Below are 26,969 nucleotides of genomic sequence, written 5' to 3'. Positions count from 1 at the left end.
ATATATATATATATTATATATGAGCCTTGTGTTCTTTATAATTTGTAGTTGTTTATTTAATTATTAAGATCCTATTAAGATTCACCACAGATTTGCTGTGGCGACCTAGAGTGCAATGAAGCCCTCTATTAATCAATCAGTCAATCAGAACCAATATCATATACCTATAAATGATACACCAATATGATTGGATAAAACACTAAAGAATAAATAGCAATACACCCTTTTCGCGGATAGGTAATATTTTTCATACCACCCGAGTAATCAGCCAATCCAGACGGCGGAGTGGCGCCTCGACGAAAATGCGCGGACAGAGGAACTGTGAAATACTGGTGAATCACTATTAATAATTTCTTACGTGTCCAACCTCATAGGTTGATCGTTAAAATTGAATTTGTTAGTTCTAAAAGCCATCATAATTATTTATAGGAAAATGTTCTTCTTTTTTTTTTTTTACTAAGGTTTAAACTTTGAGAGTTTACACAGGAGAGAAAAGTGAGAAAATGTTAATGCCTGTTTGAGAAAAGTGTATAAAGTGTGTAGTGAGGGGTTTTACAGCCTTAAAACATCTATAATAATTGTAAAAAATAACGCTGACTACTTCACGGATTTCGCCTATCGCGGGTTATTTTTAGAACGTAACTCCCGCGATAAACAAGGGACCACTGTATATGATAAAATTGTTATCAAGTTGTTCACCAATGAATATGGCTTTTTACACCCTTCAGAAAACCATACAACAAACCCCACAGAAAACCACACAGAAAACCATACAGGGTGTATAAACCCATATTCATTGGTGAACAACTTGATAACTGATAATATTTTTGTTTTAACGGCATCTGCAGGATGCTTTGCGCGTGTGTGTACATCAGCTTTTGACAAAAGCAGAAGTTATGCAAATGAAGGAATATTTGTAGATCACCCTCTGTGCATTTACAGGTATAAATGAGACAAATTTAAGTCAGTAGGAAGTTAGCTTTGTTAGCAGACATTAGCGTGCATGGTAACGCTGCAAAATGTGTTATCAGGTTTCAAAAAGAGCGTTTTCAGTTTTAGAAGTGTTAATTTCTCACTATCCTTTACATAATATATGTCAAAGAGGATATATTTACACACAAACAAAACAGAATTTTGCAGCTAGCTACCAGCCTGTGACGTCACCATGCTAACATCCATGAAATAAGTTCAGAGGTGTTATCAGGTTCCAAAAACGGCGTTTTCAGTTTTAGAAGTGTTTATTTCTCCCTAGCTTTTACATAATATATGACAAAGAGGATATATTTACACACAAATGAAACAGAGTTTTGCAGCTAGCTACCAGCCTGTGACATCACCATGCTAACATCCGTGAAATAAGTTCAGAGGTGTTATTAGGTTCCAAAATGGCGTTTTCAGTTTTAGAAGTGTTTATTTCTCGCTAGCTTTTACATAATATATGACAAAATGGATATATTTACACACAAACGAAACAGACTTTTGCAGCTAGCTACCAGCCTGTGACGTCACCATGCTAACATCCGGGAAATAAGTTCAGAGGTGTTACTAGGTTCCAAAAACTGTGTTTTCGGTTTTAGAAGTGTCTATTTCTCCCTAGCTTTTACATAATATATGAGAGACATTCAAACACAAAGCAAAGCGGTTTTGAAGAGACCAGCCACTGATGTCACGACGCAGCTCTACTCTGATTGGCTGTCATCCCCAGACACTCAAAAACAAAGCAGAAGAGATTCATAGAGAATGTGACTTTTAACCTCTTGAAATACCTCTTAAAATATATCAAGGTTAGCCATTTTTTAACTTGTCCAAAGTCTGTGTCCCAAGAATGTTCCTTGTGAATTTTAAGACTGTGGCAGTAATAGAACTGGACTTATGCAGACAGACGGACGGACGCGAGGTCTTCGCAATATCCGATGGCCATATGTTGGCCTCAGGTAAAAATAGAAAATTGGGAAAAAAGAAGAGCAAAAAGAATAAATGCAGAAAATAGAGACATTCTTTGAAGCAGCACAGTGTGTAAATGTCACGGCACATTAGATAGAAAAGACCAGCTTCAGCTCAGAGGGCTAAAATTGTTATGTGTGGTCACCGCCTGGGTGAGATATGTGCATTTTGTGCAGAAAACTGAGCACTGCTGTGAACACATAAATCAGCGTGAAAAAAGAATTCTCCGCAAAAAAAAATGTCTTGTGTTGTTTTGCATGGAGACAAAGCAAGTGTGAAGATTACACAAAAACACAAAGAGGCACATCAGCATGAGCATGTGCATTCTGCGATGTGCCAAAATACAAGTTGCGGCAGCGTGATGGCTTTGTGAGATGTTGGTGTTCATTGTTTGTGGTTGGTTGTCAAATGATATGACGACTGTTAATCGTTCTCTTCCGTCCTATCCCTTGTGTGCAATGTCTGTTTTTTGCCTCAATAGGACACGTTACGGGAGTGTCCGCCAGACCACAAAACAGATGTGGACTATGCCTGTAACCCTAGCCTTCAGTTTATCTCGCCACTGTACTTTGTCTCCTTCGTGCTCACCGCCCAGTTTGTGCTCATCAATGTGGTGGTGGCCGTGCTGATGAAGCACCTGGACGACTCCAACAAGGAGGCCCAAGAGGAGGCGGAGATGGATGCAGAAATTGAGCTGGAGTTGGCCCAGGGCACCCTCTGTTGCATGGGCACCCCCGGTTGCGGGGTGGGGGGGTTGAGACCACCACAGCAGGGGATGGAGGCGCCGGAGATAAAAAGGAGAAAGGACACACGAGAGGAGAGAAGGGAGAAGGAGGGAAGAAGAAGCAAAATGCAGCAGCTGCCCTGCACACGGGACCCTGCGACTCCAATGACTCCAGCCAGACCCTGTACTCACCAGCACAAGTAAGTGTGTTCTCATGTGTGTGTGGAGTGTTGGAGCACATGGTATGAAAGGAATAACTGTTGCCTGTGTGAAAATGTGACTTGTTTTTTACTATTATGGAACAAGACTAAGGTCCAAGCTTTCAATGACTTCCTGGTTTCAGCAATGTGTCAATATGTGGTGAGAGTGTTAAAGTGGCAATCGTGATTCTAACAGCTCAGCCAGTGAAGATGAAACACATCTGGACAATATTATGGAGTGGAGGTGCACAGTCATGTTGATGTTCTTGCAGAAGAACAAGGATCAGAGTCTTTGGGATCCTGGTACTTTCAGAATAACTGTATACAGTAGAAGTGACTTGAAATTTAGCCAGTGACCCAAGATGACTATATGTCTTTGGGTAATGCTAGAATGAATTTTTGTCTGAGGTCATGTGGATGCTGACCGGGCTGTCGAAGTGACACAAAAGCTGAACCAGAAAGTGAGGGTACCAGTCAATTATGCCCCTAACTCTCTCATAAACTTTGGGTAATGACCTAAAGTACAAGGATGTGGACACAAACAATGAAAATGAGACCTCTGTCAGGTGTCTGGGCTTACACTCAAGGATAGGGTGAGAAGCTCAAATGTCCAGAAGGGACTAGATGTAGAGCTGCTGCTTCTTCATATCAAAAGGAGCCAGCTGAGGTGGTATGGACATTTAGTGAGGATCCTAACTGGTTGTCTCCCTAAGGAGGTTTTCAGGCATGTCCAACTGATAGGAGGCTCCAGGGAAGTCCCAGGACACCCTGGAGGGATTGTATTTCCCAGCTTGCTTGGAAGCACCTCAAGATCTCCCGTGAAGAGTTAGAAAACTTGGGTGAGGATAGCGAAGTGTGCGTTGAGTTTCTTGGTCTATTGCCACCGCAACCCGAAACCAGATAAGCCAAAACGAATGAATGATTGAGTGAACAGTTACCTGGGGAGACCTGCATGAGGTATACTACTTGCATTGTGAGGAAACATCAATTCTGACACTGTGGTCATGTGTAGCATTTCCCTGAGTATGACCCAGCATGCAGGTGCCTCAGTGCCGAGGACCCTGACAACTGTCAAAGGCCAAAGGGATGCCAATGTGTCACCTGGCTGAAGCAGATACATAGAAAAAAGAGAATTTTCAGACCAACCTAATAGAGCAATTCAGTTGGTGACAAACAAAGGAATTAGATTGATCCAATTTAATGTAATATTTACATGGGCCTGTTAACTTAATTTGGTCCATCTTAAATACTTTGTGTTTCTAATTAATCTGATCTGTTCCTGGTGTGTGTTGGATTCCACCAGGGCCACGCCTAGTCACTAGACCTGTTTGTGATGTTCATGGACAGGATTTCAAGGTGCAGTCAGGGACCAGAGGGTGTCCAGTTTGGTCACCTCAGGGTTGCATCTCTGTTTTTGTGGAAGATCTATTTCTGTTGGCTTCATTAAGCAGTAACCTCCGATGTGCACTGAGTTGGTTTGAGGCAGAGTGTGAAATGACTGGGATGAGAATCAGCACTTCCAAATCTGAGACCATGGACCTCTGTTGGAAAATGGTGGATTGTCTCCTTTGGGTCAGAGGAGAGTTATTGCCCCAAAGTGGAGGAATTTAAGTATCTTAGGGTCTTGTTCCTGAGTGGGGAGCAGTGTCTAATATTTTACAGGCACTGTACCGGACCATTGTGGTGAAGATAGAGCTGAACTGGAAGGCGAGGCTCAATTTACCAGTTGATTTATGCTCAAATATGGTTATGAACTTTGGGGATGACCAAAAGAATAAGATTATGGATACAAGCACCAGATATGAGATTCCTCTGCCGGTATTTGGGCTTACACTCCTGGACAGAATGAGGAGCTTGACTGTCAGAGAGGGACTCAGAGTGGAGCCACTGTTCTTCACATTGAAAGGAGCCAGCAAAGGTGGTTCAGTCATCTGGTGACTGAGGATGGCCCTTGGTCATCTTCTTAGGGAGGTCTTCCCGGCATGTCCAACTGGGAGGAGTCCCGAGGAAGACACAGGACACACTGGAGGGATTATATTCCCCATCTGGCTTGGGAGCACCTCTGGATCCCCTGGGGAAGTTACAGGACTTGACCAAGGATAGAAAAGTGTGAGAAGAGCTGCTTGGTCCTCTGCCACCCGGATAAGGGGAGGCTTGAGGCTTGTGTTGGGCTTGAGTCCAGAAGATCATGGGTTCAAATCCCCACCTGACTGGAAAATCACTAAGGGCCCTTGGGCAAGGCCTTTAATCCCCTATTGCTCCCGGTGTGTAGTCAGCTCCTTGTATGGCAGCACCCTGACATTGGGGTGAATGTGAGGCATAATTGTAAAGCGCTTTGAGCGTCTGATGCAGATGGAAAAGCGCTATATAAATGCAGTCCATTTACCATAAGCAACAGAAAATTAATGAATGTTTCTTATTGGAGCAATTTTATTGTTTTGTTTTTCCAGTGTACATTGCTACTTTGGGGAAATATGGTCGGGCTGATGGTTTAACTGGGTGGTTGCCAGTCACGTTCCGGCTCACTTCCATAGAAGGGGGATACATATTACCCCCCATAAAGCAGTATTGCTAAAATGGTCGCAATTGAGAGAAAGATGGACAAACAGGTGAATGGAAACATTTGAAAAAACAGCTTCAAATATAGAGCGCTTTCATTCTGAAATCCTCTTTAAAATCCTCAAATCACAATGACTATTTATAACCCTTGGTGTTAGTATAGCTAAACTGGATATGAATGTGTGGAGAAATGGGAATCAGCAGCAGCCTCCTCATGGAGCAGCTTGATTATGCATTGAGAGCTCCAGGTGCTGCAGAAGTCCAAGGGAACATTTACTTTTCACCCTGGTTGTGTTAGTTACGGTATTTACTTTTGAGAGTGTGAATGGACTACTTATCTGCCTTGGTGGTTGCCATCCAGGACCTAAGGTGGTTCTGTAGTGTGGTGGATGAAGTGACACTGTTGCCTGCTCCCAGATCTAATCTGAGTGCAGCGCCCTCCAAAACTACTGGGCTGCTCGATATTTCACACATTTTAATTTGTTTACGCCATTTCTAATACAAAAAGTAAACCAAGCTTCTCAATATAAACATTTATAAAATGTAAATGTTTCTAAAATTATCTTCCATAAACTCGAACCCAAAGCAAATCTCTGCAACTTGATATAAATTAATTAAAAATATAAAAGCCAAGATGATGGGTTGCATAAGGGCACCTTCACAAAACACAAAGTTGGGCAAAAGAAGCAGAAACTGGCCAAAAAAGACCAAAAAAAAAACCCGAATTGGCAAACCATGAAAAATTACACCCGCTGTCGGGAGGGGCACACAGTCGGACAGGCGTGAATGATCCCACGGTGACGTTTTTTTGCACACTCGTGTGTGCATGCATGAACACAGTACGAGGACGTACATTGCGCTCACACAGCAGCAGCAGTGATTGCATGCTAGACATATTATTTATGCTGTGCAGAAATCAACAGAAACATGTAAAGCACAAAATAATGTGAGTGCACAGAACATTATATGAACAATGAATGTACTGTTTAAATCTAAGGCAGTCATGTTCTAAGGCCATGAATCTGTTCTCACTAAAAACACAACCACACTTTTAATATTCCTGTTATAAAAAGCGGACAGTACAAGAATTATCCTCCTCCTGGACGTACACCAGGAAGTAATGAACTGACATGGATGACTTTTTGTTCCTTTTTACACGAATGACCTGATGCGTTCCTATCACGGACACAGCAGCCGGCTCTGCGTGTCCCTCTGTCCAGCGCACACTGAAGCTCTGGTGACCACATTGCAAAGGTGATATGTGGTTTTATTTATTACAATGTGAAGAGAGCCTGCCGATGCACGCGCTTCGCAGTGGCGTCTCGTTAGGTGATATTCTGCATGGCACAATATGTGTTCCCCAGTTGTGTGTAGCGATGATGCAGTGGTCAGATGCAGCTTTGACTGCATGCTCATCACCATGTGTGCTGAGACGTGGTTGGGGCGATCCAGTTTGCTTTTATTTTTGACAAGTAGTCAGAGGAGTTGGCATCTCTGCACTCTACTGGTGGTTGGCTCTCACTGCGGTATTGTATCACTTCCTGTTCCGGAGCACAGCGGTGTTTTGCTGTATCTGTTAGCTGTTTAATCTGCGTAGTTAGGTTGATCTAGATAACTAGATAACGATTTGTTTCACAGTGTAATCTTCACGTGCCTTAACTAAAGCACTCCCTCTGCTGAATCACCTCTAAATTATTTACACATTATTCACTTTGTGTGTTTTTAGGAATCCGCAAGCTTAGCGCAGCTACTAGCTCTTAGCCGGTTTAGTTAGTTAGTTTAGTTAGTTAGTTTAGCCGGTTTAGTTTAGTTAGCTTAATGTTTAGTTATTCCTCGGCCTCCTTTAGCAGTAACGGTACTTGTAATAAGTGTAGCTTATTCGTAGCTTTGGAGGCCAGGCTGGGCGAATTGGAGACTCGGCTCCGCACCTTGGAAAATCCTACAGCTAGCCAGGCCCCTGTAGTCGGTGTGGACCAAGATAGCTTAGCCGCTGTTAGCTGCCCCCCAGCAGATCCCGAGCAGCCGGGAAAGCAGGCCGGCTGGGTGACTGTGAGGAGGAAGCGTAGTCCTAAACAGAAGCCCCCTGTACACCACCAACCCGTGGTGGGAGCAGTACCCCACTCGGCGACACACACCTTCCGAGGAACAAACTCTGGTTATTGGCGACTCTGTTTTAGTCAATTGTCTTCCGGGGGCCAGAGCAGGCGACACTGAAGGAAATTTGAAACTGCTGGCTAAGGCTAAGCGTAAATTCAGTAAGATTGTAATTCAGGTCGGCAGTAATGACACCCGGTTACACCAATCGGAGGTCACGAAAATTAACATTGAATCGGTGTGTAACTTTGCAAAAACAATGTCGGACTCTGTAGTTTTCTCTGGGCCCCTCCCCAATCACACCGGGAGTGACATGTTTAGCCGCATGTTCTCCTTGAATTGCTGGCTGTCTGAGTGGTGTCCAAAAAATGAGGTGGGCTTCATAGATAATTGGCAAAGCTTCTGGGGAAAACCTAGTCTTGTTAGGAGAGACGGCATCCATCCCACTTTGGATGGAGCAGCTCTCATTTCTAGAAATCTGGCCAATTTTATTTAACCCTCCAAACCGTGACTATCCAGGGTTGGGACCAGGAAGCAGAGTTGTAGTCTTACACACCTCTCTGCAGCTTCTCTCCCCCTGCCATCCCCCCAATACCCCATCCCCGTAGAGACGGTGCCTGCTCCCAGACTACTATAGCACCTTCAACTGCACCACAGACTAAAACAGTTAAATGTGGTCTATTAAACATTAGGTCTCTCTCTTCTAAGTCCCTGTTAGTAAATGATATAATAATTGATCAACATATTGATTTATTCTGCCTTACAGAAACCTGGTTACAGCAGGATGAATATGTTAGTTTAAATGAGTCAATACCGCCGAGTCACACTAACTGTCAGAATGATCGTAGCATGGGCCGAGGGGGAGGATTAGCAGCAATCTTCCACTCCAGTTTATTAATTAATCAAAAACCCAGACAGAGCTTTAATTCATTTCAAAGCTTGACTCTTAGTCTTGTCCATCCAAATTGGAAGTCCCAAAAACCAGTTTTATTTGTTGTTATCTATCGTCCACCTGGTCGTTACTGTGAGTTTCTCTGTGAATTTTCAGACCTTTTGTCTGACTTAGTGCTTAGCTCAGATAAGATAATTATAGTGGGCGATTTTAACATCCACATAGATGCTGAGAATGACATCCTCAACACTGCATTTAATCTATTATTAGACTCAATTGGCTTTGCTCAAAATGTAAATGAGTCCACCCACCACTTTAATCATACTTTAGATCTTGTTTTGACTTATGGTATGGAAATTGAAGACTTATCAGTATTCCCTGAAAACTCCCTTCTGTCTGATAATTTCTTAATAACATTTACATTTACTTTAATGGACTACCCAGCAGTGGGGAATAAGTTTCATTACAGTAGAAGTCTTTAGGAAAGCGCTGTAACTAGGTTTAAGGATATGATTCCTTCTTTGTTATGTTCTCCAATGCCATATACCAACACAGTGCAAAGTAACTACCTAAACTCTGTGAGTGAGATAGATTATCTCGTCAGTAGTTTTACATCCTCATTGAGCACAACTTTGGATGCTGTAGCTCCTCTGAAAAAGAGAGCCTTAAATCAGAAGTGCCTGACTCCGTGGTATAACTCACAAACTCGCAGCTTAAAGCAGATAACCCATAAGTTGGAGAGGAAATGGCGTCTCACTAATTTAGAAGATCTTCACGTAGCATGGAAAAAGAGTCTGTTGCTCTATAAAAAAGCCCTCAGTAAAGCTAGGACATCTTACTACTCATCACTAATTGAAGAAAATAAGAACAACCCCAGGTTTCTTTTCAGCACTGTAGCCAGGCTGACAAAGAGTCAGAGCTCTGTTGAGCCGAGTATTCCTTTAATTTTAACTAGTAATGACTTCATGACTTTCTTTGCTAATAAAATTTTAACTATTGGAGAAAAAATTACTCATAGCCATCCCAAAGACATATCTTTATGTTCGACTGCTTTCAGTAATGCTGGTATTTGGTTAGACTCTTTCTCTCCGCTTGTTCTTTATACATGCTTCCCTTAGGCAGTATTATTAGAAAGCATTGCTTAAATTTTCATTGTTACGCAGATGATACCCAGCTTTATCTATCCATGAAGCCAGAGGACACACACTAATTAGCTAAACTGCAGGAATGTCTTACAGACATAAAGACATGGATGACCTCTAATTTCCTGCTTTTAAATTCAGATAAAACGGAAGTTATTGTACTTGGCCCCACAAATCTTAGAAATATGGTGTCTAACCAGATCCTTACTCTGGATGGCATTACCCTGACCTCTAGTAATACTGTGAGAAATCTTGGAGTCATTTTTGATCAGGATATGTCCTTCAATGCGCATATTAAGCAAATATGTAGGACTGCTTTTTTACATTTGCGCAATATCTCTAAAATTAGAAAGGTCTTGTCTCAGAGTGATGCTGAAAAACTAATTCATGCATTTATTTCCTCTAGGCTGGACTATTGTAATTCATTATTATCAGGTTGTCCTAAAAGTTCCCTGAAAAGCCTTCAGTTAATTCAAAATGCTGCAGCAGGTCGTTTTGACCGTTGGGGTTTTTCTGTAATTATTGTTTGGCTTTTGCCTTACAATATAAAGCCCCTTAGGGCAACTGTTGTTGTGATTTGGCGCTATATAAATAAAATTGATTTGATTTGATTTAGTCAGTAATTGAGAATGTGTAGTTTGATGATGTTGAATGGAGTTGGACCACCATCGTCATGCAGGGAGCAGAGCACACCATCCACACTGTACGTTTGCACTATATTTTTCTAAAACATCCACAGTTGCCTACAGATCTCAGCAGCTCTCTGGAATACCTTCAAACTCTTAGCAGTTATATACTTTGGAGAGAACACCCATTATTTTGAGGTAGTTTTCCTGTTACATGCTATTTTTTGCCTTTAGACGTTTTGTGAACACGGCTCCAGGTGCCTAATTCATTTCTGATCCCCTTTCATTGCATCCCATTGCACTCCAATAGCTCCAAAATAACAATATTCTCTTTTGCAACCATGTGAAAGCAGACTAATACTCAGCACCGTGAGTGAGTAAATGGCAGAGCTGCAGAAATAAACCGCAGCCAGCAGTTTCATTTGAAAATATGACAACGTGCGTCAGGAAATGAAGCAGGCAAAGTGCAGCATTAAGCCTCTTATGCTGAAGATGAGAGTTTGTGTAGACTTCTGTGTCACAGCAGATCCGAACTGACACTTGAACCACATTATACAAAACATTATAGGGCACTGCATCACACTTAGTCATGCAAAGCATTTCAGCTGTCAGGCATTCAGTATCTAAATTGCATTAATTTTTTTTTTATATTAGCCTATTTAGGCTGAGTGTGCAATCTGCAGTTGCAGTGTGCAGCTGCAGACTGCAGGGAACAAGACAATTTGGACAAGACAGAGTGTTAGCGAGACAGTCACTGTGGAAAAGATTTGGATTCAAGCAAAAAAAAAAAAAAACAATTTAAGACACATATGTTTTCAGCTGAAGCCTGATAGTTTATTTTTCTTTGCAAAGATTTAAATCAGTGGATTAGCTCATGTGGGGCAATCTATATTATAACAGCCAAGTGGCCTCTGTGTGCGTGTGTGGTGCCTGTGTGCGGCTTCTATCTCAGAGAAACTGGGGAGAGCTGACATTTGCCATTTAGTATGCTTATATATTTTGGGTCAAGGATGAACAATGCAAAAACAGAAAGTTGATCGGACTAACAATTTTGGAGAAATTAGCAATGTTAGTTAAAAACAGTTAACAATGGATGTTGTGCTGCAATGCACCATGGGACTTCAGGGTTTTGGAGTTTTAAATGTTGCTATTGTGATTCATGTTAGTTTAAGTGTTGTTAGTGTTATTGATTTATTGTGTTTTTGTAGTTCAACTGGTTTAGTCAGTTTAGTTAAGTGTCATGTTGCTATTACCAGTGTGCGTGCATATAACTTCGTTCATGGCCATACTGGGGAGAGCTGACATTTGTCATTTGGTATGCTTATGTATTTTGGGTCAAGGATGAACACCACCAAAATGGAACATTGATACGATGAATATTAACTAACAACACTGAACAATTGATGTTGATAATTGCATTCTGGACTCTCATGCCATTCCAGCAGGGGGCGGTAAATCATCTATATATTAAAAGCGTGTATGTGTGATTTTATTTAGTAATTTCAATGTGTACGTAATATAATTGTAACTGCATTAAAAATACATGGATGCGCAAGAAAGTGAAAACACTTATTTCCTTGGTGGTCCATTTAAAAAAAATCAAAAGACAAAATAGAAATAATAAAATAAAATGATAATAATGTTGATAATAATACTAATCATAATAGTGTATATATGATAACAACAACCGTAACATTCTTGATAAAAATCTGCTGCCATCTACTAGGATGCTGAAGATGAAACGAGGGTGGACATTTCAGCAAGAGAACAATCCCAAACACACAGCCAAGGAAAGGCTCAAGTAGTTTCAGAGAGTGAAAATAAAGCTGCTAGAATGGCCCAGCCAATCACCCGACTTGAATCCAACAGAAAGCCTATATAAAGAACTGAAGATCAGAGTTTATAAGGAACATTCAAGATTTGAAGACTGTGTGGATCAATGGGCCAAAATGACACCTGAGCAATGCATGTGACTAGTTTCTCCATACATGAGGCATCTTGAAACTTCATTACCAACAAAGGCTTTTGTACGAAGTATTAAATACATTTCATTTAGCGCATTCAGTACTTTTCCTGTGTCATTTGATACTATTACACATAACTTAATTTATGGATATCTATGGTTTGACTTCTTTCTTTCTGTGTGTTGGTTACTTGCATTATTACCAACATCTATTTCAATTTCAGTTTCAATTTATTTACATTTATATAGCGCCAAATCACAACAGAGTTGCCTCAAAGTGCTTCACACAGGTAAGGTCTAACCTTACCAACCCCCAGAGCAACAGTGGTAAGGAAAAACTCCCTCTGAGGAAGAAACCTCAAGCAGACCAGACTCACGGACGAATATACAAGAAATGCTATTGGCACACAGGACAGGAGGATCGCCAACACGAATACAACTCCCATCTCTGGATGGAGCTGCACCTTAAACAGAGAGAAAAAACAGAATCAGGCATCAGAAAGACAAAAAAAATACTGTATAATTTGCCAGCGTTAAACAAGAAAAACAGAGAAACATCTGGTGAAAATGTCATGTCAATAGCACCTTTAGAAATACATTTACTGAGAAAAATGTGTGATGCGTTCAATACTTATTTTACACACTGTACAGTGGTGGGCACAGATAACCAAAAAATTAACTCCGATAACAGATAATCAGATAGCTTTGATAAAGATAAAACAGTAAACCACCCAAAAATGTATCGGAAGTTACAGATAACCGATAACAGATAAATTCCAATATTATCTCTGGCACATTTATAACTACTAGTAAAACAAATTTAATAGCTTATAATATTAAAAATAACAACAGATCCAAACAATGGGACCACACTTTTTTCTTTCAACAGTCTGCCCCTGTTGGAAGCTCTTGTTTACTACAGCGCTCCAAGCACAGAGGCACCCCGAGACCCAAACAATGAGACCACACTTTTTTCTTTCAACAGTCTGCCCCTGCTGGAAGCTCTTACTTACTACAGCGCTCTGAGCACAGAAGCACCCCAAGACCCAAACAATGAGACCACACTTTTTTCTTTCAACATTCGGCCCCTGCTGGAAGCTCTTGTTTATTACAGCCCTCCCAACACAGAGGCACCCTGAGAACAGCCATAAAGCCAGCTCTCTATCAACTACAAAGCTCCGGTCATGCCCAGGTCTTGAAAAATAAAGTCATATTGAGTTATGGTGTTGATTTATAAATAACATTAATACCGATAGAATAACTCCATTAATGTCAATTCTGTCATTTGTACAAAGTTAAAATATAACATATATCTTTTAATGTTGAATAATGCACTAATTCTGACTTTTTGTAACAAAGAGACAGATCACAAAGGATTCTGGGTAAACGTGCCTCTGCTAAACACTGATTGGTTCAGTCATTCATTATGTAAACCAGCACGTTAACCAGCACGTTTTTTGCATGTGGAGAGAATGTGCGCAAACATGCGCACATTCTCTCCACATTCAATCAATCAATCAATCAATCAATTTTTTTATATAGCGCCAAATCACAACAAACAGTTGCCCCAAGGCGCTTTATATTGTAAGGCAAGGCCATACAATAATTATGTAAAACCCCAACGGTCAAAACGACCCCCTGTGAGCAAGCACTTGGCTACAGTGGGAAGGAAAAACTCCCTTTTAACAGGAAGAAACCTCCAGCAGAACCAGGCTTAGGGAGGGGCAGTCTTCTGCTGGGACTGGTTGGGGCTGAGGGAGAGAACCAGGAAAAAGACATGCTGTGGAGGGGAGCAGAGATCGATCACTAATGATTAAATGCAGAGTGGTGCATACAGAGCAAAAAGAGAAAGAAACAGTGCATCATGGGAACCCCCCAGCAGTCTACGTCTATAGCAGCATAACTAAGGGATGGTTCAGGGTCACCTGATCCAGCCCTAACTATAAGCTTTAGCAACAAGGAAAGTTTTAAGCCTAATCTTAAAAGTAGAGAGGGTGTCTGTCTCCCTGATCTGAATTGGGAGCTGGTTCCACAGGAGAGGAGCCTGAAAGCTGAAGGCTCTGCCTCCCATTCTACTCTTACAAACCCTAGGAACTACAAGTAAGCCTGCAGTCTGAGAGCGAAGCGCTCTATTGGGGTGATATGGTACTACGAGGTCCCTAAGATAAGATGGGACCTGATTATTCAAAACCTTATAAGTAAGAAGAAGAATTTTAAATTCTATTCTAGAATTAACAGGAAGCCAATGAAGAGAGGCCAATATGGGTGAGATATGCTCTCTCCTTCTAGTCCCCGTCAGTACTCTAGCTGCAGCATTTTGAATTAACTGAAGGCTTTTTAGGGAACTTTTAGGACAACCTGATAATAATGAATTACAATAGTCCAGCCTAGAGGAAATAAATGCATGAATTAGTTTTTCAGCATCACTCTGAGACAAGACCTTTCTGATTTTAGAGATATTGCGTAAATGCAAAAAAGCAGTCCTACATATTTGTTTAATATGCGCTTTGAATGACATATCCTGATCAAAAATGACTCCACGATTTCTCACAGTATTACTAGAGGTCAGGGTAATGCCATCCAGAGTAAGGATCTGGTTAGACACCATGTTTCTAAGATTTGTGGGGCCAAGTACAATAACTTCAGTTTTATCTGAGTTTAAAAGCAGGAAATTAGAGGTCATCCATGTCTTTATGTCTGTAAGACAATCCTGCAGTTTAGCTAATTGGTGTGTGTCCTCTGGCTTCATGGATAGATAAAGCTGGGTATCATCTGCGTAACAATGAAAATTTAAGCAATACCGTCTAATAATACTGCCTAAGGGAAGCATGTATAAAGTGAATAAAATTGGTCCTAGCACAGAACCTTGTGGAACTCCATAATTAACTTTAGTCTGTTTCTCTCTTTACAACATTCATTTGATGTTGTAAAATGTGCTTTACAGTATGCGAGATGATTTTTCATGCAGGAATTTTTTGGACCAAGTTTCAGGTTAATCGTGCATCCTGCATCGTGTAGTGTTCATGGAGTATCAAGCTGCGGTCAACATCTGACGACCACCTCCTGATCGCTGATCGTATGGTCGAATGAGAATCAAACCTGTTTGATATATTATTGTTATCGGTCGTCGTGAGGTTATCCTGCTGCTGAAAGCTACAAGCAGCATCCAACCGTTCGCACTGTGCCTGTGCAAACACTGCAGAGCTGTCTTGTAATAATGTTATTATTATTATTATTATTATTATTTTGCTGTTGTTTTGTTTTTAAACTTAATTTGTAAAAAAAAAAAAAAAAAAAGCCATTTGCAAAGCAAAAAGGTTTTTGACAATCATCTGACATAACTGGGGTAAAAATAAATAGAACACTGCCATCTACTGGTTCCCAGACACTGCCATGAACACTACTGGCCAGTAGATGCTAGCTGGCAGTAGAGGCTTTCAAAACAAATTCTAGATAATCCCTGTCTGCTCACATTTAAAATGTGTGGAATTTAACAAACGCAATTAAAAAAATCAACGTCTATAAATGCAGAGAATATATTCAAGAGAGTTTTAGGCACTAGAGTTTAATGCTGTTGTCCGTGGAGCCTGAACAGAGTGTCTGAAATGCATTTGTCCTGTCGTGACATACTGAGATTACATCATCCTACCCAAAATGCACTGCGGGGCACAGCATGTGCTCACAAAACCTTAAAAATTAGCACATTACTTTAAAACTAAAACATATATCTGATATTTTTACTTTATGAAACTTCAGACATGACAGTAATTTTAAATAACTTGTCCAAAATTAGTTTGGTTAAAATTTGAACCATAAGTTAAAAATGTATGCCTCTGGATGACTTAGGTCATATTGCCAGCATATTGGTATGGTGTTAAAGGAAATGTTTTGTTGTTGTTTTTTTTCCTTTTGGGGCTGTTTGTTCTTTGTTTGCAGAGGATTGAGATGTTTTTTATACAAGCAGTTCTCTTCTGTTTGCAAAGGTTATAACTATGCATCTGTTACAAAACTTTTAACAGGTGGGTGCTGAACTAATGTTAAAAATGCTAATGGTTTTTAAAGTTATCTAAAAAGATAATCCGATACTGAAAATATTATCTTCGATAATTATCTGTTATCGGATTATCGGAAGTGTGCCCACCACTGCTACTGTATATAGCAGTTTAACAAAAAACAAAGTGCTTCACAAATCAAATCACACTATCACAAATTAATAAAATGTGAAATAATTTCTAATACATTTCCCACCATCAAGAGTTGCAAGCAGCCAAGAAAAGGTGTGTTTTTAAATTTAGATTTTAAAATGTCAATAGAACTTGATGGCCTAAGCTGGACATAGATGATTTTACGTTATTTTAACTGGACACAGAGTTGACTTTAACCTATTTTGACTCAATATAGAGTTTTGACTCAGTTTTACATAATCGTGACTAGTGACATTTAATTTTACAATGGGTATAGAAAATGGATGAATGAAATATAAATGATTTATGGTAAAAAAAAAAAAAAAAGCACGAAGCATGAAAGGTTAACCCAAATAAACAGCGTGTGACTAGCTTTTACCTTAAAACTAATTTCCTTCATGGAAGCTATTCCATTAGTTTTATGAGAACATGTTAATCAATTCAGAACTAACTGATTATATCTGTTTGTTGTGTTTGTGGACTCATGCATGAGGCTGCATACCTACAACACAATCAAATCAGATTTTTTTTTCATCTGAAAAGATCTGTTGAATTAATTAAATGCCTTCTATAATAAAATTAACAACATTCCTTGTGACTATTTATAATAAATATGTAGAAATTTCAAGTTTGCACTTTTGCTGACTTATAAAGAAAGAAGAAAAAAAATAGTGAAAACACAACTTTTACCCAGAAGCACAAGGGTGCCTCAGACGTTTGTACTGTACATGACATCTTAATATTAAATAACTGCACAAATTGAATTATGTTGAGAAAGTGAATATGTAAGTCGAGAAGCCTCACTGGGATGAAATTAGCTTTTTTCAGAATAAAGTGATGATAGACAGGTGAATGTCAGAGTGTTGCTGTCCAACATTTTAATTAGACTTTTTCCAAAAGCATTTTGTCTAATTCTTTTTCTGGTGACAAGACCACATCGTCAGGGAGAAGCAATTTGGATTCCATAACATTTTTATAAATGTTATTAGCCTTTCTACACCCATGTGAGATTGCCGTAATGTGGATGTGTATGTGCACAGGTCATATTTTTTAATTACTATTTTACCGTCCATATTTGCATGCCGCTCTGATGGCCCTGTCTCATTTACTTAATTCTTCTGAACTTACAAATGTTTAGACTGTGAAATTGCTTGTGATATTCTGAGACATGCAAAGATGACTCCCAACTGATGTGCAGACTTTTATCCTTTGCCGGCCTAAATTTGACCGCACCGGATCATTTTCAGCTCTGCGTTCGCTGATGAGGGACAACATGCAGTTAGCTTCACTCGTTATTGGTCTCTGCCTCAATCTTTCTCTCATTCTCTGCCTTCAAGTCATGCAATAAAGGAACTGCTGGACCCAGGCAATTTATTCAAAGCAAGGCTCTGTGTGCATGCATGCAAACATGCGTGCACGCGTGCCTGTGTTTGTGTGTGTTTGCAGGTAAACCAGGGTCAGGTCAGAATAAGTGTATATGTTAAGCTGCATTTACACATAACGATGGCAAGTCACAAATGCCATGAAGTACACATTCTTGGCCGCTGATCACGAATGTGATGATTCGGGGCAGAGGCGTCAGGTGTCCTCAGGAACTGCTGCAACCTGTTACCACACGTTACGATTAATGGCATGTGTTGCTGGAGAATTATCAGGAACCATTACGCACGGTCAAGAATAATGTTGTGCATTGTTGCGCACTGTTGCACGCTATCGTGCATAACAGCACATCGTTAAGTTCTGTCACGTTGTGAATGAGGCGAATTGTCTCCACACACACACCCCCATATTCATCAGTTGCTGAACAATTCATATCACTCCAGTTTGCTCCTCAAAATCTAGATTAATCCACAACAGAAGAACTTTGTGATTGCATGCTTAGTTGGGCTCTGTGCCATGCAGAGGAGGAGACTGAAAAAGCCAGATGTGCGGCTCCACGCGGCTCTCATCTCACTCATTTTCCCAAACATCAGGCACACGCAGCAGGTGGAACACCTGCAGGAGCACGCTGAGGAGCACTGGAACGAGACTTTTAGCCGACTTGGCATCACTGTCCTTCTTCAGCATACTGTAGCAATGAAACTGAATGCGGTGCAGCAGGGTTTAATTGTGCGCACATCAGAGAAGAACGCTGCCACGCTCTATTAAGGATCGCTACTAATCAAAATGGATCAACACACTCAGTTGCGACCTCCATGACAGGAGGCGAAATGAGGGTGGTGCGTGACATTCGTGGAAGTTTTTTAACAGCCAAAAACATGCTCCACGAAAATCACGAAAATATCACACACCAACGCACACTATTAAAAAACCTATTCAGATGCGTTAAGTCACGTTAAGAATGTCAGGAATGTGCCAAGAATGACGCAAATATGACATTTGTAACACATCCTGCCTATGTGTAAACGCAGCATTAGATATTATAACATCATCATATGCTGTGATACTTTGCTTGTAATTCAGCACAAGTAACTGCACCCATAACTAGCATTAGCACGAGAGGCGCACCATTAGCACTTTATGGAGTCTGCTGTCTGTACTGCAACAGGGCGCACTTTTAATCTGATTGCATGCCAGCATGAATGCACATGTGGAATTCTCCACGATGCTGTTTTTCCTGGCTGCTTGAAGACAGTTGTATTTCTTACACTCAGACCTTTCACAGTTACTACGTCAATGACAAGTCTTATGAGCGTGGACACAGCTGTGTCTATTGCGGACACTGTTATTAGCAGGTTGCATTCATGAGTAATGGACGTGCACACACAGCACACTGGAGACACAGTGGAGAGCGGCTGCTGCTATTACCCATGGCATGGAAACTAACACAGTTATCATTTTAAAAACGAGTCATCATGACGCAGGATCACAGTTACATAAACGTTGCAATTAACGTTAGCAACAGTTTGTCTGCATTCCATTCAACGGCATGCTGGGACAGTTGCTCAGAGTGATGTAAACGCTGTCAGAAAAAGGAGTAGTAAGGAGTGTTTTGTTTTTGGCGGTCTCCATTGCTGTTTGATTTGACTGGTGTAGGGTTACAGACTGTTTACAGAAGTGCACAAATGAATACAGGTATATCATCACATGACCTCTAATAAACAACATCTGAGTTGTTATGAATTCTGTGCAACATGTCCTTGAGTGCACCTTCATTCCTGCACTTAAGACCTGTAGCACATTCTAAAAAACATGGGGCCCCAAAGCATTTACCACTTTGTAATGTTGCCACTCCTCACAACCCCTGAAAGATCTTTTGTCTTTGGGGATCTAAGCAATGACACATTTCAGGTCTTATTCTGTTCCATTCTTCCTGGAAACACATCTTAAGGTGTGTAACATTAACTGTTGCTGCATTTCTCCTTTCAAAAATTCTCCACACATTCTCTATTGAGGACAGGGCTCGGTTTGACAAAGCGGTCTAATCTTTAAGTCTACTTAACTTACTTAGTCGACTATGGTTAGTCGCCCAACATTATCCATCTCCCCTAATTTCCGGACTATAGAGAGCACCTGAATATTAGCCATACCCACTCATTAAAAAAAAAAAAAATGTACATAAATAGGCCACACTTGTCTATAAGCCACAGGTCTCCACGTTGTAACATGAGATATTTCCACAGAAAGATTTTTTTAACTTTTAATTAAATATGTACTGTAAATGCTTTTTCCATAAATTATCTGCATCACGGTTTAAGCTGCAGTGTTCAAAGCATATGTAAAAAGTAGCACCTTATAGTCCGGAAATTACGGTAATCACCGTTTCACATCAACGGCTAAACTTGTAGATTTGACGTTTTACATTAGTTGATTATTTTTACGACCTTGCGAGTGGCTGTTGCCAAGAACAGCGATGCCCAGTGGCTAATGTGAGAAGTGTCACAAACACATCATGACAGTCGTCTGCAACAACCATGGCCAAAACGGCGGAAGCTCTCCCTTTGGAAGAATACGAGTTGCGTAGAGGTGTTTTTGAGTGTTCCATCAAGTGGTGGTACATAATATCTGCCCATTTTTGAGGCAAGACACTGAAGTTTTGTTGACTAAAATAAGATCAGCCTCCTCTGTACCAGGCAAAACTTTAGCCAACTAAGCTCTTTGACCAACGACTAACATAAAAAAAATTAGTCAACTAAGTGAGTTTATTTGACTAAACAAGATTAGACTGCTTTATGAAATCGGACCCAGGTCAGGAATGCGGGCAGGCCAGTCTGCATTAGTAACCTCTACTTGCGCAGCCATGCTGCTGTAAAGTCATTTTACATTGCTTTGTTGAAAAATGCATGGACAACCCTGGAAAGATGTCATCTTGAAGGCAGCATATGTTGCTCTAAAATCTCAATATGCTTTTCTTCAATATTGCTGCCACAAAAGAATTGTAAATTACCTTTGCCATGGGCACTGACACAACCCCATATCATATCTTGTTGCTGTCAGTCTGGATGGGTCTTTTTCATCTTTGGTCCATAGCACACTGTGTCCATTTCCTCCCAAAATAACAACAACAACAACAACAACAACAACAACAAAAGATCTAGAATACTGATTTGACCACAATACACACTTATACTGTGTGGTGGTCCAACCCAGATACCTAACAACCCAGAACAGTCGATGCTGCTTTTGGACAAGGTTAATATAAGGCTTCTGTTTTGTACAGTAAAGTTTTAAATGGCATTTGTGAATATAACTCCATAATGTAGTGCTTGACAAAGATTTCCCAAAGTAATCCCTTGTCCATGTGGTTGTATCACCTATTGATGAATGCCACTTCTTCATACAGTGCAGTCTGAGGGATAGGAGACCATGGGTGTTCATCTTAGGCTTGCACCCTTTCCCTTTACACACTGAAGCTCCTCGACATTCTTTGATTTGTAGAATATTATGCACTGTAGAGAGACACACATGCAAATCCCTTCCAAATTTTCATTGAAAAACATGATTTTTAAACATTTCGATAATTTTCTCATGGATGTGTTGACAAAATGGAGATCATCTGCACATCTTTGCTCCTTAAAGACCCAGCCTTGTGTGGATACTTGTTTTGCACCAAATCATGATTACAGTCACCTGTTGAGATCACCTCTTTCCCTATTCTTTTTTTAACCTCATTACTAGACCTTAATTGCCCCCATCCCAACTTTTTTTGGAATGAGGTGCAGGTCTGAAATGCAGGAATGGATGTATATTAACAAATAAAATTAAGTGATCCAGACAAAACATGAAATAGCTTGGGTTCATGCTGTCTGAAATTAAATAGAAGTCAGCTAGAATAGAAGTCATATCTCTCTCACTCATCTTGAACCACTTATCCAAGATCGGGTCGTGGGGGCAACAGCTCTAGCAAGGGACCCCAGATTTCCCTCTCCTGTGCCACATTGACCACCTCTGACTGGTGGATCCCGATGCGTTCCCAGGCCAGTGTGGAGATATAATCTCTCTACCTAGTCCGGGGTCTCCTTCCAGGTGGACGTGCCTGGAACACCTCCCTAGGAAGGTGTCCAGGAGGCATCCTTACCAGATGTCCGAACCACCTCAGCTGGCTCCTTTCAATGTGAAGGAGCAGCGGCTCTACTCCGAGCTCCCCACGGATGACCAAATGTCTCACCCTATCTCTAAGGGAGATACCAGCCACCCTCCTAAGGAAGCCCATTTCGGCCACTTGTACCCGCGATCTAGTTGTTTCGGTCATGACCCAACCCTCATGACCATAGGTGAGAGTAGGAACGAAGATTGACCAGTAGATCGAGAGCTTCACCTTTTGGCCAATCTCACACTCCATTGTCCCATCACTCACGAACAAGACCCCAAGGTACTTGAACTCCTTCACTTTGGGTAGGAAATCAATCAACTTTTTTTTTATATAGCGCCAAATCACAACAAACAGTTGCCCCAAGGCGCTTTATATTGTAAGGCAAGGCCATATATCTGTCCCTACCGAGCAACGGGTGCTGCTGAGCTCCTCCACCGTCACAAAGCACTCACAGGCAGACAAATTTCACACTAGCCTCGCGCCAGTCCCAGGTAGCGAGCTAGCTAGGTCACAAGCTGCACATAATGACAGACAATTTGAATGTTGTGGACCGGATTTTGGCAAAGCCATTTGATAGTCTTCCTTACGAAGAAAAACTTAGAGTTAAACAGCAGGGCAGATCAACTCCTCAGATTAATTTGGTGCAAAAGGTGGGGAAAAGTAACAGGTCTTTTCAGCTGTCCTGATATGACAAAGTGAGCTGGCTGACTGGAAGTGCTGTAACAAATAAAATGTACTGTTGGCCATGCCTCTTGATGAAACCATCTCAGGGATGTATTGTCTGGTCAAAAGTGGGTTTTGGGGATCTGTCCAACTTTGACAGGGCATACAAAAGGCATGAAAAAAGCAATGGACATGTGAGTGCATGTGCAAGGTTAAGTTGCCTGGGCAGAGTCAGGGTTGAGCATGCAATCAATGAAGTCGCTCGCATTCAAGTGGCAAAACATAATGAAGCAGTTAAACAAAACAGAGCTTTCCTAAACCGCCTTATTGATGTGACTTCCTTGCTTGGCTGTCAGGAGCTGTCATTTAGGGGCATGATGAGAGGGTTGAATCATCCAACAAGGGGAATTACAGGGAGTTTAATGAAACATTAGCTAAATATGACTCTGTCCTGGCGACACAATTCCAGTCATCAGCTGTGTTTTCTGGTATGTCCCATGCAATCCAAAATGACTTGATCTCTGCTCTTTCAGCCACTGTTTCTGATGAGATCAAGGATGAAATCCAGGCTGCTCCCTTTTTTGCATGGCAGGTGGATGCAACAACTGATACAGCTTGCCATGCTCAACTCTCTGTCATTGTTCGCTATGTGGATAGGGCAGGTAAAATTCAGGAGCGCTTTGTTGGATTTTTTGATGTTTCTGGGGGAAGAGATGTTCAGTCTGTTTTTGAAGTCTTGAATGAAAACATGCAGGGCTACAATTTCAGGGAGAAACTTGTGGTGCAAACCTATGATGGGGCTGCTGCCATGGCTTCAGCTCTCAATGGTTTGCAGGCCAAAGTTAAAGCAATAGCCCCCAGTGCAATGTTTGTGCATTGCTATGCACACAGACTGAATCTGGTTCTGTCTCAGGGGGCTAAATGCTTATCTGAGTGCAGAATATTTTTTGCATCACTCTCTGGGTTTGCCACATTTTTCTCAAAATCCATAAAGAGGATGTCTTTTCTTGAGTCTGCAGGCTGCTCAAGGTTGCCCAGAAATGCTCCTACTCGATGGAATTTCACATCATGGATAGTGAGCACTGTGGCAAACAATTACGATGCCCTCCTGCAAACTTTTGAGATGATCACTGCAGATAAGTCCATGGATGATGACACATTAGACTGTGCCAAAGGCCTTCTGATGAAAATGGAGGATTTTGAGTTTATGTTCATGTTGTATGCATATGAACAAATCTTCTCTGAGACTGATGTGGTGTTTGACATTGTCCAGCAGAGAGCTATGGATGTTCTGTACTGCAAGAAAAGAATTGAGTCTCTTCTTGCTTCTGTCAAAGAGAAGAGGTCAGAGGGGGCTTTCTAAGCTGTTTATGCCAAAGCAGCAGATCTCACATCAGACCCACAAACTGAGCCCATGAGAAAACGCCGTCTGTCACAACTACAGGATCCCAAGGAGCGCTACAGAAATCTGTACATGGCCATCCTAGACAATCTCCCAGAGCAGCTACCTCGGCGTTTTGCAAATTTGGGAAGTCTGCGCTTCTTGGAATTGGTCAATCCAGGGAAATTTGATGAGATGAGACAAGTGTTTCCAGAGGAGGCATTTCAGAGTGTCCTGAAAAGTTTTGGCCAGTTCTTTGATTCACGGAGACTGAGGTCTGAACTTCAAGTCCTATATTCAAACCAGGACTTGCAAAGCAACAGGGGAAAGCTATGTGATTTCTTGCTGTTTCTGAAAGACATGGAGTTGGACAGTGCAATGCCTCAGATGTACAAACTATTGTCATTAGTGGCAACGATTGGAGCTACATCTGCAGGTGTAGAGAGGAGCTTCTCCTGTTTAAAGCGGCTCAAGTCTTACACCCGCAACACCATGGGCCAAGGCCGTTTAAGCAGCCTAGCTCTGCTGGCCATTGAGAGGACACTAGTCAAGTCCCTGGAAAAGACGCCTTGTTGGTACGACAGGGTCACAGATCATTTTCTTGAAAAGGAATGGAGGGTAGAATTTACGTATAAATAAACCGACACATTTTATGATGTAGGCCGAAATCCGCCACTGATTTTATATATACGACCTCGTATATATACGTATATATATATATATAGCAACAGAACAAATATGATGTGAGCTCTGTAAAGATTGCAGCTCCACTGTTCCAACTAAATTATTCCACTATTCCACAGTGTCACCAATTATGCAGTGACACAGTCATGTTTTGACTGGGAGGTACAACACTGGTAATATACTGCAGAAGGAAACGGAGAGGAGGCACTGTCGGAAGCATACACAGAAGAGCCGGTTGCAGAATAAGGGAATAAGACACTGAGATAATAGCCGAACCAGAGACAGTCAGATAGAGGCAGTAATTAATTTCAGCTCGCTCTCTCTCTCTGTCTCAACTTTCCTTCCCCGGAGACGTGCCCCATTGTTGTTCACTAATACAGTTATTAATGGGGGCCAGCGCGTAGGCCACGAAAGTCAATCAGCATTATTTTTATATCAAGCTCTACCACCTACACAAAATGGACTATCTGGGGACTGTCTGTGAATGTGGGCGTGTGACACAGACAGAATGAGACAGGCAGTGCCACACCGCAACAAACCTTGGTTTCACAATCTGTCGTGGTTTTAGGCATATTTATTATTATTCTGCAATCATTTCTGTTTGTGGAAGAGGTCTGAGTATTTGTGTTTATAGAACTGTTGATGAGCAACTTTACTTTTCTGTTTATTCAGGTATATCCAGGTGGCCAAGTGGTTAATGCGCTTGGTTTCAGTTCGGAAGGTTCTGGGTTCAAATCCCACCCCTAACCACATTTCTCCATGTAATGTGGAGTTGCGTCAGGAAGGGCATCCGGCGTAAAACCTGTGCCAAATCAACATGCAGATCCACCTTGGATTTGCTGTGGCGACCCCGAGTGCAAACAAGGGAGCAGCCGAAGGGACTTACTATCCAGTACATGCTGCTATAATACAGTTTGTTTGTTTGTGATATATATTCTGTTTGTTGAGAAATACAGCCCCTTCCAAGAAACACAGAACAATTAGAGTTGTTTCTTCTCAGTTATTTGCTCTTTTTTTTTTCTGCCAGACTGGATTCTACAAGAAAACCAATCTGGCAGATTTGATTCAAGCAAGAACGGATGGTTTAAGTTACAGAACACCCTCCCCAGAGATTCCGTCTAAACTGCTTTAAACCTAATAATACCCACAGCACAAAGCAAATGCTTAAATCTTAAAATGTTACAAGGTATTGAGCAGTTTAATTGAGGCTGTATATCAAATGCAATTGCACAGCTCTCCGTGCTCAAGGCTTTGATGGTTAAATGATGTAGCTCAGCTAATGAGAGTTTGGAGTCATATAACTGAGGAACCTTTTTGAAAATCTGAACTGTGATTAGCCCTTAGGGCCAATTGTACGTGGAGGATTTGTTCTCGTCTATTTATGCATAAATGCCAACACAGAGGGAGTGTTTATTAAGCATATTTTTATTTGTGACGGGATCTTTATACTACTTTCAGACTTGCAGAATGTGATTATTACGTGTGAGTGGATGCCTATAAGAACGTGCATACGTGTGGCTGTGCGTGAATCCATATAGAAAGCAAGTATACGTGCACACATGCACTGTTATAACTGGTATATGTATTTCCCTGCGTGTTCGTTGTCCTCGCATGTCCGCATGTGCACATATCTGCACCTGCGTGCAATTCTGGTGTGCCGGCCTGCGTCCTGTGTGTGTGTGTGTGTGTGTGTATGTGCATATGTGTTTCAGGAGAGCCAGTGGCTGGACAGTGTATCTCTGCTAATCAAGGATTCGCTGGAGGGGGAGATGCTGATGATTGACAACCTCTCTGGGTCTGTCTTCCACCACTACTCCTCTCCTCCGCTCATCTGCAAAGACTGCAAAGGCCACCAACAAGAGGTATCACCCTAAAAACACACACACACACAAAAAAGGATATACTTGTATAGTAAGCAGACTGGAAAAGGCAAGAGTAGTGTTTATATAATGTATCCAATCATTTGATCGACATAATGGGCAAAATTATTTGATAGAGCAACTGTAAATAAAATTTTCCACACTATATTTTCCCTAATAGCTGTAAACATGCAAATACATGACTGAAAATTGTAACTGCTTATCTATTTGTTTAGAATACACAGCTGCACGCCTTTTGTACTACTGGATAATACTAACCATGAGCATAAAGATAATAAGGGCTACATCAATCTGACATTTGACTCCTTTGCCCTTGACCTTCACCCAAATGATTGATCTCTGGCTGACCTTCACAAGGCAATTATAGCATCCACCTGTGAGTGCAATGTTTGGTTCAAATCAGGTTGAAAATCTAATTCCTGACCTTTACCAAAATGACTTCCTTAAGGGCCACTTCACACACAGTAAGAATAAGTACAACTCAGGGCGGCTCACGGCGG

General features: G+C 41.2%; 1 pseudogene; it reads left to right on the top strand.

Annotated features, from left to right (window-relative positions):
• LOC117527690 overlaps positions 1 to 26,969 on the top strand; it is a 595,993-nt pseudogene that overhangs the window by 524,147 nt on the left and 44,877 nt on the right.

The sequence above is a fragment of the Thalassophryne amazonica genome, chromosome 16, assembly GCF_902500255.1.
Source record: "Thalassophryne amazonica chromosome 16, fThaAma1.1, whole genome shotgun sequence".
NCBI lineage: Eukaryota > Metazoa > Chordata > Actinopteri > Batrachoidiformes > Batrachoididae > Thalassophryne > Thalassophryne amazonica.
This window is presented reverse-complemented; position numbering and strand designations above follow the sequence as displayed.